The sequence below is a fragment of the Hemicordylus capensis genome, chromosome 2, assembly GCF_027244095.1.
Source record: "Hemicordylus capensis ecotype Gifberg chromosome 2, rHemCap1.1.pri, whole genome shotgun sequence".
NCBI lineage: Eukaryota > Metazoa > Chordata > Lepidosauria > Squamata > Cordylidae > Hemicordylus > Hemicordylus capensis.
Window position 1 is genome coordinate 322,394,809 of NC_069658.1, and position 14,077 is coordinate 322,408,885.

Here is a 14,077-nt window from a genome sequence, read left to right on the forward strand (position 1 = left end):
ACATCTGACTTACGCGATCTTGGGAGAACACTGACTGATGGTGTGTCAGCCGCCCAAGCAGAGAACAATCCCCCAGTTGGATCGTCCTGCTCCACCACCACCTTTCTCTCACATTTCCTAATATTGCTTTTGTAATCCATCCTAGCCTCACAGCTGCATGGAGCAAGTGAAAATTGCCTCTGATCCTGCTGGCAGGATGGTTGTTTCAAAAGAGACTAGGACTGTAATTTGAAGACAACATAAAAGAGAAGACTGGACAGGGGAGATGCCCACTTGCTAGTGTTTGGTTTTGCATTCATATTTTAGAGCACTGAATGCTGATCTAATACCTCATCTCAGCAAGCAATAGCAGATTAATTATACAATTTGTAGATTAGAAAATCTCTCTTCCTGGCACTAGTTGTTCTTTCAGGAACATAAAAGTAATTGCAGCCTGCTTTGGCTATACTTCTATATATTTGATGGGGCTGTTTAAATTTTCCATAGCTTTCAAGATATTTAATTTAGGAGCTTACTAAGCTCCTAAATTAAATATCTTGAAAGCTATGGAAAATAGCTCAGCTTAGTGGCCTAAGGGTTGCCAAAAAGACAGTTTTAAACCAACATGGTGATGTATTTTTCTTCAAGCTGGTTTTATTAAATGTTAAAATTACATTATATTAAATGCACCCCCTACCCCCACCAGCTATATAAGAGGAGACATTGCATCTGATGGTCATGAGCAAAACCATCTTTCTTTTGGCCACCTGCACTACAAATTCAAACCAATTTCAAGCCTGTTTAACTGTCAAGGATTGCAACCAAGAGTTCAGCCAAGAGTTTTCTAACAATGAATTCTGACCATCCTAACAAAACTACAATACCTCAAGTTCCACATTTCTGCACCACATGATAATACAAATCTAGTTTGGCACCGGAGGATTTCAGAGTGTGCAAATATTTCAACTAGTTTCATGGCAATATTAGGCCAAATTCTCTGTGATGTCTCTGTACACTGCACCGATAGTCAAGACCAGTGACATGTCCAGACAGGAAATGGGTTGAAACTGGTTTATTTTGACATAACCTTGGTTACCTGGCCCTGACTTTCAGAGCTGTATGCAGACCTTAAAAGATTGCCCAACCTAAGAAGCTTGTCAGAGGTCATCCTTCTCTCCAAACACCCACCACTACACCCCAGATTCATTGATGGGTGTTCTGAGCCAGGATTTGGTCATGCAGGAGAACAGTAAATATCTGTAAACAAAATAATATTGTTAACAACATATTATTGCCCTCCCCTTTGCTATGGTGGATTGCTAATGTGATTGGATGTCATAATGGGCATCCTTTGCCATTTTCCTAACTTCTTATCTTAATTTCTAATAATTAAGCAGCAGAGGGAATTGCAACAGGGAATAGCAGTTCTATGAAATGATGAAGAGTTGTACCTACTAAAATTATTTCTTCCATGCAGCTCTTTATGGTCTTGAGCTCTACTGCATCTGGAGGGACTGCAGTGAACTGTGGTCCTCGAGTTCTACTTCTGTGTTTCCTGAGGTATATCCAGGAAAGGTCTGAGAATAAGCAGACAGCAGAGAATGTCAGGTGCCTCCGCAATGCCTGCTTTCAAAATGACTTCATCCACTGGCAGAGACAAAGTAAATGGAAGGTATGTTTTATATGACAGCAACACACAAGCCAGTGATGATGCATATGCCAGACTGGCAACAAGACATAGTGTGAGGACACTATCATTTTAAGAAGGTTGGTCTTGACTATATTACTAAGTGATTCAGCAACCTCTCAGTAGAAGTTGAACTGGCAAACAGAGCAGTCCTGTTAGAAGCTCTCTAATTATAACAAGGGCCACCTAACGGTGCAGCGGGGAAGTAACTTGCCTAGGGAGCAAGAAGTTGCTGGCTTGAATACCTGCTGGTATGTTTCCCAGACTATGGGAAACACCTATATTGGGCAGCAGCGATATAGGAAGATGCTGAAAGGCATCATCTCATACTGTGTGGGTGATGGCAATAGTAAACCCCTCCTGTATTCTACCAAAGCCAACCACAGGGCTCTGTGGTCACCAGGAGTCAACACAGACTCGATGGCACAACTTTACCTTTAATTGTAACGAAGACTTTCCAATTATGTAAACATTTAATAAGTTTTGTTGTTCGTTTAACACGCTGGCTCCTGGACATTGTTCCTACAAGAATATCACATGGTACCAGGAGTGGCTAGTTGATTGCCAGTTGGAATATCTGTGTAGAAAACACCAGGAAAACAAAAAATATGAAACTCAGAACCTCAGCACCCCCTTACTCTTTCCAGGAATGTAGCAGAGAGCTGGAAAAGATACCAACAAGAATTTTGCCTCTTTATGAAGGCAAATGGGGCTGCTAAGAAGGATCATTATACTTAATTCTCTTAGCCAGCCACCAGCCATGCATAGGGATGTGGCAAGCCTATGCGTGCCGGCGAGGGAGGCATCTGATTGGCTGGGCGCCGTTTGGCTGCTGTTGGCAGCAAGGAGAAGCAGGCGAGGTGGCGACGGGCCCGGCCATGTTGGGGAGGTGGTGGCGGACCCAGCCTCAGGGACAGACGGCGGCGGGGAGACGGGCGGCATGCCCAGCCGTGAGGGCAGGTAGATGGCGGCTGTGGCGGTGGGCGGTGGGGAAATGGTGGTGGCCCGGCCGCGGGGTGATGGCGGCAGCGGGTGCAGGCCCGGCCACGATGAGGAGGCAGCAGCAGCGAGGAGGCAGCAGAAGGAGGCCGGCCGCCAGGGTGAGGAGGCAGCGGCAGAAGGGGAGGGGACGAACTGGCTTGAAAGTCAGCCAGAAACGGAGCGGGGGAGAGCGGGCTGGGCGTGTGTCAGAGACGTCTGGGGGAAGAGGGCGCAGACGTTCTGCACCGGGTCTGCTAGTGATAAATAAAAGAAAGCTTCCTTTTGTTCAACAGTTTGCACCTGAGCAAAGAACAGCAAGCTACTTAGAAGACTGTGTTACAGACATTTCAAGAGGACTGACCTCTAAACTAAGTGGAACGTTTGAGAGATATCAGTTTCGTGTGCGAGTGCAGAAGGAAGTGGAAAGATTTGAATCTTTTATTACAGATCTTAGATTTTTAAGTAATTTTGGAAAGCTTGCAGGTTCACTAGTTTGAAATCAAATTGTTATTGGTATCCAGGCCTAAGAAAAAGCTTACTTGGAGACTATTATCTAAACCTGGAAAAGGCAATCAGCATTTGCCAGGTGCAGAGTTTTGGAGGGAAAACAATGGTGGAGATGCAGCTCCTGCATGGCATCTTAGCACAACTAGGGGTAGAGACAGCCCCTAAAGGTATTCCCTCTCTGACCATGCTTGAGTCCAAGCCCTGGATTAACCATAAGGCAAAATAAGCACGTGCTTAGGGCATCAAGGGAAGAGGGGCACCACAGAGTGTTCCCCCTAACTATCATGCCCTTAACTCTATCACTGAACATAAGAACACAAGCACAGCCCTGCTGTATCAGGCCCAAGGCCCATCTAGTCCAGCATCCTGTTTCGCACAGTGGCGCACCAGATGCCACTGGAAGCCACAGACAGGAGTTGAGGACATGCCCTCTCTCCTGCTGTTACTCCCCTGCAACTGGTACTCAGAGGCATCCTGCCTTTGAGGCTGGAGGTGGCCTGTAGCCCTCCAACTAGTAGCCAATGAAAGACCTCTCCTCCATGAAGTTATCCAAACCCCTCTTAAAGCCATCCAGGTTGTTGGCTGTCACCACATCTTGTGGCAGAGAATTCCACAAGTGGATTATGCATTGTGTGAAAAAGTACTTCCCTTTGTTGGTCCTAGATTTCCTGCCAATCAATTTCATGGGATGACCCTTGGTTCTAGTGTTATGTGAGAGGGAGAAGAATTTCTCTCTATCCACTTTCTCCACACAATGCATGATTGTATAGACTTCTATCATGTCTCCCCGCAGTCGTCTTTTTTCTAAACTAAAAAGCCCCAGGTGTTGTAGCCTTGCCTCATGAGAAAGGTGCTCTAGGCTCCTGATCATCTTGGTTTCACTCTTCTGCACCTTTTCCAGTTCTACAATGTCCTTTTTTAGATGTGGTGACCAGAATTGTATGTAGGTGGCCGCACCATAGTTTTGTATAAATGATCCCTAGCATGGAATTGGCCTTTTTCACAGCTGCTGCACATTGGGTTGACACTTTCAATGAGCTGTCCACCACGACCCCAAGATCCCTCTCCTGGTCAGTCACCAACAGCTCAGATCCCATCAGCATATACCTGAAGCTGGGGTTTTTTGTCCCAAAGTGCATCACTTTACACTTGCCAACATTGAACTGCATTTGCCATTTTGTCGCCCACTCACCCAGTTTGGAGAGATCATTTTGGAGCTCCTCACAATCCGTTTTGGATTTCACTACGCGGAAGAGTTTGGTATCATCTGCAAATCTGGCCACCTCGCTGCTTACCCCTACTTCTAGATAAGTTATGAATAAATTAATAAGCACTAGTCCCAGTACAGATCCCTGGGGAACCCCACTTCTTACTTCCCTCCATTGTGAAAACTCTCCATTTATACCTACCCTCTGTTTCCTGTCTTTCACCCAGTTTGCAATCCACACATGTACTTGTCCCCTTATTCCATGACTGCTAAGTTTCCTCAGAAGACTTTGATGAGGAACTTTGTCAAAAACCTTTTGGAAGTCAAGGTATACTATGTCAGCTGGATCACCTCCTTGATCCACACACTTGTTGACACTCTCAAAGAACTCCAAGAGATTTGTGAGGCAAGATTTACCTTTGCAAAAGCCATGTTGGTTCTCTCCCAGTAGGGCCTGTTCTTCTATGTGTTCTACATTTTTATCCTTGAGAATGCTTTCCATCAATTTGCCTTGAACGGACATTAAGCTAACTGGCCTGTAATTTCCCGGACCACCCCTGGATCCCCTGGATCCCTTTTTTAAAAACGGTGTTACATTTGCTACCTTTCAGTCCTCCGGTACAGAGCCTGACTGCAGGGATAAAGTATATATTTTGGCAAGGAGGTTGGCAATTTCACATTTGTGTTCTTTGAGGACTCTTGGATGGATGCCATCTGGCCCTGCAATTCGTTAGTTGTTAGCCTCCATCCCTGAAAAATCTGGTTCAGGAACAGGTAGATGCTCTGTATCCTTTGCTGTGAAGACGGACAGAAATAACTCATTGAACTTCTATGTAACTTCCATATCCTCCTTAATAACCCGTTTCACTCCTTCATTATCTAATGGTCCAACCATCTCCCTGGCAGGTTTCCTGCTTCTGATGTATTTAAAGAAGTTTTTATTATTCCCCTTGATACTTTTAGCTAAATATTCCTCAAACTCTCTTTTCGCCTCCCTTATTGTCACCTTGCATTTCTTTTCCATCTTGCATTGCACTGCCACACTCAACTTTAGTCAATTTTTGGTAATTGTTTTTATCTGCTGTGTTTGACTTTACTCTGCATTGTTTAAAAAACGTTTTCTTTGGCTCAGTGAGTGACTAAAGTTTCGAGAAACTACTAAACTATGTATCTGAAGTAAAAAGTCATTGATTTGCAAAAGATTACTGTAAAGAGCAGTACAAAATATTGATAAAACTTCACATAAAAGATGGTTGTATGTTATAGCAATAGCAATAGCACTTACATTTATATACCGCTCTATAGCCGGAGCTCTCTAAGCGGTTTACAACGATTTTAGCATATTGCCCCCAACATTCTGGGTACTCATTTTACCGACCTCGGAAGGATGGAAGGCTGAGTCAACCTTGAGCCCCTGGTCAGGATCAAACTTGTAACCTTCTGGTTACAGGGCAGCAGTTTTACCACTGCGCCACCAGGGGCTCATCATGTTATGATGTCTTACCTTGAAGATGAAATATTTTTCTCAATCATTCCTTCTGTTGCGGCTATTTATAAGAAATTATAGGCAGTGCAACTGTTTTGTTTTACCTTACAAAATCTAGAAGAAAACTTTTAAAAATTTAAATCGACATTAAGGTATAAGTAAATAATTTACTTGAGTCTTAATGTCTTGTCAGGGGGGGCACCATTGTTGGGCTGTGCTTAGGGCATCAGTTGCCCTTAATCTGGCCCTGTTGAGTCCCCCTTTTGTTGGACAGATAGTCTCAGATTCATTCTCTCACTTGAAGAGAGACTCCCGTCTTCTCCCTTCCCGTCTTCCTGTATGTAGGTAGCTAGTGGCTGGGCATGTAGACTTCATCTGTCTCCTTTACAGATATCCTAAACTACTTTATTTAGAACTGTAACTCCATGTCTGCAGATAATTTTAATTAGCAGTGCTCCCCTTAATCAACAGTGTACTTCTGCGTCAGCTGGGGTAGAAATCTCCCCTCCAAGCTCTCTAACAAACAAAACAATGCAACAGTTAATTGGATGCAACACAGTCTCAAAGCAAAAAGAGCGTGCAACAGCAAAACAGGTTGGAAGTTTCTTGCTCAAACTATACAAGAATTGTCAGAATGAATCTGACTGCAAAACACAATGTAAATGACTGTTCACGCTGTGGAGGCAGACGCCCAAGTCAGGCAATGCCTTGCCCTTGGACAGACTTGTCATATTTGCAAAAAGCGGAATAGCTTTGCAAAAGTCTGCAGGCAAGCACAAACTGTGCCTAGAAAGAAACAAAGTATCAGTGTTCTGCAGAGTGAAGAAAGCATCAGTGTTCCTTTGCACAGCAAAGATTTCACAATGGAAACCTTTTCTATGGAAAGTTTGCAAGATGCAATAACTGCCAGTGACTGACAGACAACAGTGACTATAGATACCAAAGGGACTTTTGTTACATACAAGCTCAGGATGGATACAGGAGTTCAGGTAAATGTAGTATTACAGATGTGCGAATCGAGGTCCAACTGGTTCGCCTTCAAACTGGTCCGGCTTGAGGGCTTGCCCTCGACCTCGAGCCAAACCCCACCCCACCCCGTCAGCCAGCTCAGGGCTGGTTCAGGGGTTCTAATGTTAAATTTAAAAAAACAACTCACCAATGGGTCCAAAGGCCTCAGCGGGCGGGGGGGGGGGATGGCGTGGCCATGAGGCATCGCCACAGCCTCCCTCTCCCCCAGGGCCTCTAAGGGCTGTTCCTGCCCATTTTCGGCCCTTTACCCAGTGGCAGTGGCCATTTTGAAGGCTGCTGTGCATGTGCCCTGGCAAAGCATGGCATACCTGCTATTGTCATGTCAGATAATGTGCTTCAGTTTGCCTGTTTGCACGGCCCAATTTGGGAGGGAGACCACACCCCCGCATCTGATGTCGGATGCGGGGGAATGGCTAGCCGGGCCCCCGCATCTGATGTCAAACGCGGGGGTGAGGCCAGAGGGCCGCGGCAGTGGCCACACGTGGGCTGCCACCAGCCTCACTATGCTCCTGCTCATGTGATCTTCCATCTTTGCACCCATGAGACAGGGTGAATTTCTATAATAATGAAACATGAGTACGGAAGGCAGTGGTCACTCGAGGAATAGCTCCTTGGTCTTATGAGATGCTGACTGGTAATAGGAAAAACCCTATAGGAGAAACAGGAGGGCTCCACAGCTGATTCCTAGACAGAAGGGGGAATAAGAGATGGCTGCAGACACAGCAACCAGTGTTAAATGCATCGTACAGACAACATCAATGGAAGTTAACAAAGACAAGCAGAGGCTGAAATGCAGTTTACACTTTGTAGATCTATAAGGCCAAGAAAGTCAACCCAGATGCTAACAGGAAATTGTGATTAATGCTTCTATATTTCATTCCCTTGTTTTTCTTGGAAGATGTTAGGACACTGTCACTTTAAGAAGGTTAGACTTTAATCTATTACTAAGCGAGTCAGCAACCTCTCAGTAGAAGTGGAACTGATGAACAGAGCAGTTCTATTATTAGGTGCTCTCTAATTATGATGAAGACTAGTTATGCACATAGTTAATAAAGTTTTGTCTGTTTGTTCAATACATATTGGATTCTGGAAGTTTTTCCTACAAAAATATCACACATAGTACTTAGATAATTTGGTGCTGCCAGGAAAGATCTGTTGTTTGTACCTCTTACAAAGGCCTACATTCACTTTAATAATTAACTCCCTCCCCTTAGGAAGCACAGCCAAGTTAAGATGGCATGGGATGCACAAACTGACCTGGGATTCCTGCTCTTGGACAAGTGGCTTGCATGCCCCCATCTGAACACGAGGGCTTACAGCAGGGTTTCTCAACGTGTGGGTCCCCAGATGTTATCGGACTTCAACTCCCATAATCCCCAGCCCCAGTGGCCTTTGGTTGGGAATTATTGGGAGTTGAAGTCCAATTACATCTGGGGACCCACATGTTGAGAATCCCTGGCTTAGAGCAAGCTGGTGGAGATCCAGATGTTCCTTCCTGTAATTTCTCACTCCAGTGCTCAGTTGGGAAATGCACACAATTTCCATGAGAGTTTTGGCTTAAAGTGGGGGGAGGGAGCCTTTTTGGCACAGAACAAGCAGCAGGAATCCAAGAAATGATGAGTCCATTGCCTTCCCCCATGGCTATCAGCACAAACATAAATAGAATTCTGCTAGGCATAACAGATTCCGTGCCCATACATCTCGCTCCATCAAGGAGTTCAGCAATGGAAGCGTGAGGATCTATGAGTGAGGCCTATTCCCATTAATCACCAATTACAGAGGTATCTCTGGATTATGTTCCTTGTGCTTGAACTTCAGTCAGAAATGAATCATAGTAAGAAGAAAGGGCCTCTTCATAGACAGAAACATCCACATACTGCCAATGCAGTGCAAACAGTGCCAGCCAAACCTCAGAGGCAAAATGCCTCCCTACCTCCCCACTGCTAACAAGAATGCAGCTCTCCTGCACACACTTTTCAGCTCTTCCCTTCTACCCTGTACTCATTCCCATTCACCCATACAGCCAAGGTCCAAAACCAACCATGCTTCCCCCACCCCACCCCACCCCACCATGTGTAAAGAACTTGACATGTACCTACTGTCACATCTATAGCCTTACCTATACATGCCAAGTTAACATGGCAGGGATTCTTGGCTATAATGAGCACTGTGCTGCCATATATGCACATGTATGCACATGCAGGAGGGAAACCAGTGGCCTGGTTTAAAGCCTACACCATGCACATGGGGCTCTGCATGGATTTTTTTCTCTCCAAACATGCCTGATACCACATTTAACTTGGCCCTAAAATAGCACTTGCACTCTACTTCGGTGAATGAAACAGAGTTGCCTACATACTTTCTTGAAGAGGCAGGAGGTAAATAGACCTTAAATATCCATGCTTGATTTAATAACCTCCTAGATACTGAAGGTGTTTCTGTAATAGGGAAGCTATACCTAACCCTATACATGGGCAGCAGTTTATTGGATTGTGTGTGTCCTACATTTAAATACAGATGCTTTGTATTTAGATAACTTATCAGCAGCAAAGTAGACAAATTGCAATTTGCAGAATTTTACTAGGTACAGCTTTTTCTAGCAAAGTGTTGCTGTGACAACAAAAGCAGCACCGGGTAAAATTCTCCCTTCGATGCCACCCTTAAAAGGTGTAAGACCTTCCTCAAGGCCTGAACTTGGCAATATTAAAGATAGCTCTAGAAGTGGCTACTTCTCAGTAGAGGGACACTAGGATGCTGAGTAAGCCTTTCAGCTACCACATGCATTGCCTCATTGGAAAAAGTTATTCACAGGAATGATTAATTTTTGGAGAACTTAACTGCAGCTTATTATTTAATAGGTACTACAAGAAAAACTAGAATTGAGGGCTTTATTCCATAAGATGATCCCAAAATTGAGTACAAACAAGAGAATTACAAAAAGTTTTTTTTTTCTGGTCTAATCTGCATCCATAAATGTTTCAAGGTTTTCTACTGGATATGATGTTGTTAAGTTTTAAAATTTTATTTGTAGTAATTTTATCTTTTATGTGATTTTTAGGTTTTGATTGTTATTTGATTAAACCACCCCGAGATAACTATCCTTATATATAGGGCAGTATGTAAATGCAACAGACAAACAAACAAACAAACAAACAAACGTGAAAACAGCAACACACATATCATAAGCTACTGTCTCTGGTGACTAGTCCATCCAGACTTAACACTGTTCAGGTCCCTGATGAGATCATACAATTTTAACTGCCCCACCAACACACACAGTGAGATCATACAGGCATGCTCACACACACAACACCAAACAAGAAACTGTTTCCTCCCGTTTACTCACAAAGCTTGTTTCATCCAAAGGCCTTCTGGGCTTTCCTCTTAAAGAGGCAGTACACAGCAATATCCATTTAAATTGTCCATTCTTTTTCCTTCCACACATGAGCAGTTCTGCTTTTTCTAAATAAATACAGGTTATTAAAACACATTATGTAGATTAAAGTGACAGAAAGATTTGATATTTAAGGCTGCAATCCGCTGTTCTTGGAAATATATCCTGTTGAACTCAGTAGGTTTTATTTCTCAGTAAACATGCACAGAATCACGTTGAATCCTTTTTCTTGTGAGAACTCTAAACTCCACTTCAAATAAAGCCAATATACTTTGAAAATAAAATAGTTTTACATATGGTACATTTGATCCCATGCTGATAAGTGCCAGAATGTCTGTGAGTACAATGCCACTGAAGATTTTAAAGAAATAACAAACACAGTTAACATTTCTGTGAAATTCTTATTTCACAGATCTAGCAGGGCTTGTAAAGTTTTGGATAAAGGTGAATGGATTGTAGATCATTCAGTCCAACAGATGGATGCAATGTTAAAATAGTCATTAGAATTTTACTATGGAATATACAAGTTTTTCAAGTTTTGTTATGCAACATTTAACTTCACAAGTGAGATGCTGCAGAATTCTAGCTTCTTACATTTCCCATACCCCAGAGACAGCCAGTCAGTAAAGGTGGAAAGGGCTTTGCCTTCCCCCAAACAAACACACAGGCTAGTAGCTCTGCTCAAAACATACAGGCAGTCCCAGAACAGGAATCCTGCAAAGCAGAAAGCATCCTCCTCTTGCTGTAATTTCCTCCATTTTCTTATTGCCCCAAATAACTACTACTCAGTCTATTCCAGCTTCTGATTCCTTGGGGGTGGCTCCAGGCATCACCACCAAAACAAGGCACAGGAGTGGGTGAGGGGATACACACCTTGCAGCACCAACCAGCATGTGTATTTTCCCACCTCTTTTTGGTTTCTCTTGGAGACTATGCCTGAAGCCATCTCAAGAAATCAGAAACCAGAATAGTTTAAGTAGCAGCTATTCCAGCCAATAAGAAAAAAGAGGAAGTTGTAGGAACAGGGAGGAGGCACTGGAGGTAGTTCTCTGCTTTGGAGGATTTGTGTTCTGGGGCTGCCCTGCTTATAGGTTTGAGCTTAGATAGATTGTTTAGATTGGTGGGTGGGTGGGAGAGAGATGCACGCCCTTCTTTCTCCCACCCTCCCTGTTCTCCTCTACGCTGGCAAGTTTGGGTATTTAAATAGACAGAGGCAGAACAAATAGCTGAGGCAGAACAAAGCCAGGAAGAGGGACTCCTGCCTCAGTGACTGAGGCACGAGCACCCCCCAGCCACCTTCCTCTGTGCTAATTCGGGTATCTAAATACCCAGGCTTGCTGGCATGGAGGAAAGCAGCAGGGAGGCTACTGCCTTGGCAACTGGGCTTTCTGCTGCACCCCCAGACCCAGTGCCCACCAGCCACTGGTGCCATACCGTCTGCATTGGCTGTTGTCCCTATAAACCCTAGGACTTGGCAGTTGGTTGTGGTTACTCAGCTGTGCTTCAAAGCTGAATTACAATGGTGAAAAGAGGATCTGGCATTCAAGGGACAAGGCAATACAAAGTCTGTAGTTATGGTATTCAGGGCATATGTTTAAAATCCTGAGAATCTTAACCTTTCATCTTTTTAATCATGAGAGACTCAGTCTGTGAACTAATGATGTGAAATGTAAACCTGAGTTTGAAAGAACTAGGTTTGCTAAATTCAAGTACAGAAATGTAAGTAGCTCATGGAGTAGGCCATAGATCTCTGGACCTGGCTAAGGAGATAACCAACCCCTTCAGCCAGGGCTGGCCCTAGGGTAAATAGGGCCCTGGGCAAGGAGTGCCTTTAGCAGCTCCCAGACAGTGGTTAGTTTATCAGTGTTGCCAAGTTGTGCAGCTTGTGCAGGATTGCATACCCTAGAAGTGTATTAGTCCTAAACGGTTCTCAGCCTTTCACAGCAATGCCCATCAAAAGGACCTCTCAGTCATTTGCTGCTTTGCTGCCAGTGTTCTCTTGCTCCATTTCTGGGATCCCACTCAACTCTCACAGGCCTTCTGCAGCTTCACTGTAGACCAAACACTCAACAAAGAGCAAGCTGCCAAGCTCAGCTCACCGACTCCTTCAGGTTGGCACCCTGAGCAACTGCCCAGGTTGCCCATACCTATGGCCGATTCAGCCCCCAATAGTTCCCTAATGAAAATAGGGACATGCTTGTGAATGTGGAGAGGCTGTGTGACCAAGCAACCTGGGAGGTATGACATAACATTCCGACTGCAGTAATGTTCTGTAGAGAACATGATTATTCCAGATTATCAAAGTCGATGAGTCAAACCTATGTCCTCCAACATTTCACAGATGAAAATAGGGATACACTTGTAACAACCCGTTCTCATACCAAGGATTACTGCCCACGCATTCACCCACTATGACATATTGACTAGAATTCACCCACTGTATGTTGTGCACTGCATAATGCCTGAGTGTTCGGCACCCATTTACATAGAGGTGCACTAGAGACATGATGCATGTCCACACACTTGGAGATTTAATTTTGGAATGACGACTCTAGCAACTTGTGAAAAGATTGAGCAAGACATCCCCAACTATATAAAATAGGGACAGCAATTTTCCAGGGACAGATTCCATAAAATCTCCTAGATCTATTTACCAAGGGACTCTCCTTATGTAAATGGGGCAGTTGGAGCCTGTTCTAATTGTTGTAGAGCAATAATAAGGCCCTCTCTAATTCCAGTCTTAGAAAATAGACAAAATAAAAACAATAGAGCCGTGCTCTGTTTTGTTTTTCCCCAATGTGGTCTGACAAAACTCTAATTTCTGTCTATCAGGCTATCCCATATTCAGATTATTCTACATATCAAACATGATTTGTTTCTATCTATACCCATATTCGTTATGGTACACTTTACCCCAAACAGTTCAATTACTACTATTACTATTATTTATATATCACTTTTCAACATAAAGTTCTCAAAATGGTTTACACAGAAAAACAATAAGAAGCTGGAGCAGGAGGAGGGACAGATAACTGCGTTTCAATGAGAATATGGACACTCCTGCCTGGAAAATACATTGCAGCAGACAGAAAATATAAATGGCCACCAGCTTACAACAAAGCATTAAACAACCCTTTACTCTCATTTTGAAACCACTGCACTATTCCCTCACACTTTGAGATGCATAAAGAATTGCATATCTTGTAGTCCAGAAAATGCCCTGGAGCTTTCTGGAATTGGCATCAATATCTGAGTGACTACTGAAAGCAATTTTGATGGCTTAGTACTGTGAAAAATATTGGAAAATTTTCCAGGATTAGCTTCAGTCAGAGCTGGCAACCCTAGGATCAGGACTGGAGGCTAGGGAAATGCAAAACATAACTTTACATGGTAGAGATGAAGCATTATCAGATAAAATTGCCTTTTTTCCAGAATGATTTTCAGTCTCCAAAGATATGTATATGTTGAGAGAGAGAGAGAGAGAGAGAGAGAGAGCGTACAAACTTTATAGACACAATCCTGGTAATAGCTCCTCACTGCTATAGTGAAGCAGCCTCATTAATCTGAAGTTTTATTTAAATAACATTCAATAATTTAAAATGATTTCCCCCACTGCCAAAAATTTTTTTAAATTTCCATCCTCTTCTCCTCCCATACTAAATATAATTACTTGTAGAAACAGTCATCATTGTTGCTTCAGGAAGTTATTTTTAAAGCTCTTGTTACATTTTCCAAATCTGAAAATAAGCAAAAAATAAATAATTAAAAATCCTAACTATTTTCTTCAGAGACTAATATCTCAGCAGA

At 43.4% G+C, this 14,077-nt stretch overlaps 1 protein-coding gene across 5 annotated transcripts in view; it reads right to left on the bottom strand.

Annotated features, from left to right (window-relative positions):
- SEMA3G (semaphorin 3G) overlaps window positions 1–11,197 on the bottom strand; it is a 147,287-nt gene extending 136,090 nt beyond the window's left edge. For 3 of the 5 annotated variants that reach the window (XM_053299543.1, XM_053299540.1, XM_053299539.1), the window contains exons 1-2: window positions 11,144–11,197; window positions 10,223–10,338 (exon numbers count right to left, since the gene is read on the bottom strand). The gene's annotated coding sequence lies outside the window, so the exon portion shown is untranslated. Of the gene's footprint in view, window positions 1–1,434; window positions 1,557–2,101; window positions 2,244–10,222; window positions 10,339–11,143 lie in introns of all 5 variants that reach the window. The other 2 variants (XM_053299542.1, XM_053299536.1) reach the window with 1 other exon arrangement.
- Window positions 11,198–14,077: the final 2,880 nt, after the last annotated feature.